The sequence below is a fragment of the Octopus bimaculoides genome, chromosome 2 (assembly GCF_046866305.1).
Source record: "Octopus bimaculoides isolate indiv1 chromosome 2, ASM4686630v1, whole genome shotgun sequence".
Taxonomy (NCBI): Eukaryota; Metazoa; Mollusca; class Cephalopoda; order Octopoda; family Octopodidae; genus Octopus; species Octopus bimaculoides.
Genome location: NC_142929.1, coordinates 161,266,575 through 161,269,074, shown reverse-complemented (window position 1 = coordinate 161,269,074; position 2,500 = coordinate 161,266,575). Strand labels below are relative to the sequence as shown.

The 2,500-nt window shown below is 63.2% G+C and overlaps 1 pseudogene; it reads right to left on the bottom strand.

The window, feature by feature from the left end:
* The window catches only part of LOC149137279 (large subunit ribosomal RNA), a 1,617-nt pseudogene extending 695 nt beyond the window's left edge, over positions 1-922 (bottom strand).
* Between the last annotated feature and the right edge of the window lie 1,578 nt (positions 923-2,500).

Below are 2,500 nucleotides of genomic sequence, written 5' to 3'. Positions count from 1 at the left end.
GTCCGGCATCGGTCGCTCGCTCCAGCGCCATCCATTTTCGGGGCCGGTCGATTCGGCAGGTAAGTTGTTACACACTCCTGAGCGGATTCCGACTTCCGTGGCCACCGTCCTGCTGTCTATATCGACCGACACCCTTTCGGGGATCTAATGGGCGAAGCGTAGGGCACCTTAGCCGGACGTTCGGTTCATCCCACATCACCAGTTCTGCTTACCAAAAGTGGCCCACTTGGCACCGTGCATTCGTCGCAAGAAACGCGCAAAATAATTATCATTATTCCCAACGATTCGTAAACGGCCGCCTCCGTTCGGGAGAGGAGTAGCGCGGCCCGTTTCGCCCGTTCCGAGTTCGAGAGTAGATCGAGGCCGTCAACGTCCCCGGGGCCTCCAGTCGTTCGCTTTACCGGACGGAATTGCGTGTCGTTCTCCTGCTGGCGCCAGCTATCCTGAGGGAAACTTCGGAGGGAACCAGCTACTAGACGGCTCGATTGGTCTTTCGCCCCTACACCCGGTTCCGACGATCGATTTGCACGTCAGAGGCGCTTCGGACTTCCACCAGAGTTTCCTCTGGCTTCGTCCCGACCGGGCGTGGATCGCCATCTTTCGGGTCCCCGGCCGCCTGCTACACCTGAGTCGGAGCGTGAACGCGCGCTTTCGAGCGCGAACGCGCGGGCCCGACCCGGGAACGATGCTTCGAAACGCCGCGTGTTACAAAAAAAGAAGCGAGCCGCCGCCACCACCACCGCTGATGCTGCAGCAACCGACGAGATTAGACGACGGCGGCAGCAACTGCGGCGGCTGCTGCGACAGCGGCCCAACTCCCTTCCCCCGAGCGGCGACGTGTCACGTTCTCGCTTTCGCTGTGCCGTCGGAGTTCGCAAAGTGAAAGGCTCCAACGACTCGCAGTCGACTGGGACTCCTCGGTCCGTGTTCGCTCTGTGGATCTCGTTTGCGAGCGTTCGTGCAGGCCATCGAAGACGACGACGACGACGACGACGACGAATCGAATGCGGTTTGCCGCAGCGACGACTTTTTTTTTTTTCTAAGCTGCCCTCGACTCGGACGAGACTACCCGCCGAACTTAAGCATATCGCTAAGCGGAGGAAAAGAAACCAACCGGGATTCCCTAAGTAACGGCGAGTGAACCGGGAGAAGCCCAACGCCGAATCTCGTCGGCCGCGCCGGTCGTCGAGAGCTGTGGCGCAAGGGTCGTACACGGTCGATCGTTTCGCCCGGCTAGGTTCGGAGTCCCCTCGATCGGGGCTGCCCAGAGCGGGTGCCAGGCCCATTCGGAGCCGGCGGCGATCGGCGGTGTTTCTTTTCGGCCCGAGAGTCGGGTTGCTTGGGAACGCAGCCCAAAGCGGGTGGTAAGCTCCATCCAAGGCTAAATACGGGGACGAGTCCGATAGCCGACAAGTACCGCGAGGGAAAGTTGAAAAGAACTTTGGAGAGAGAGTTCAAGAGACCGTGAAACCGCCCAGGGGTAAACGGGTAGGACCGCTCACCGCGATCGCGAGGGGACTCAGTCCGCTGCCACTTTCACCCCCGCCTCCTAAGGCGCCGTCGTCGCCGACGAACGCGTCGGTGGCGGCCGCTCGTTTCCGCGGGCGGTCGTCTGCCGCCTCGTCGGCGCTCGATTTCCGTGGCGCCGGCATCGGACGCACTTCCCCTCCGATCCGTCGTCGCGACCCGTTCCCGTCGGGCCGGTAGGCGCGCGGCGTCCGCAGGTCGCAGACGAGCGCCTCGGCGTCCGGAACCCGTTCACGCGGGGACCGACCGGCGTCGGGATCCACGCGCTTCTCTCGACCGGGCCCGTCGCTCCACGAAAGCGCAGGCACGGCTAACCGACGGAGACGGGCTAACGCACCTCGCCCTCAGCACTCACGACGCAGCGAGTCGCGAAAGCGACGCGGCCGCCCGCCTGCACCTCCTTCTTCTTCTACTACTTCTTCTACTTGCTCCTCGTCTTTGCGCGTGGTGCTACAGCAGCAGGAGCGGTGGTTGTTGGAGGAGTCGGCGGGATCGCCCGAAAAGCCGCCCGCTGCTGCCGGTCAGCGACGAGCATCGGCAACCTACCCGACCCGTCTTGATCCACAGAGCGAACACCGACCGAAGGTGCCGGCGGTTCGGCTCCGGCCGTCCGCCGCCGAGGCGTCCGCATTCTCTTTGCTCGCTCACAATCGCTTCCTTCTCGCTCGGCCTGCTTCTTCTTTCTCGTCCGCCTAGGCCGCCTTAGTGTGACACACACAGACACACACACACACACTCCCGGCCGACAGCGCTTTCGATTGCAAACTCACGGTTACGGTACCGGCCGCGTGGCTCGTATGGCAGCCGACACGTCGTCGGCCTCTTCATAGCGCCGGCGGCCGACCGCCGCCGAGGCGTCCGCATTCTCTTTTCTCGCTCCCAATCGCTGCCCCCACGACTCGCTCGGCCTGCTTCTTCTTTCTCGTCCGCCGCGTGGCACACACAGACACTCCCGTCCGACAGCGCTTTCGAT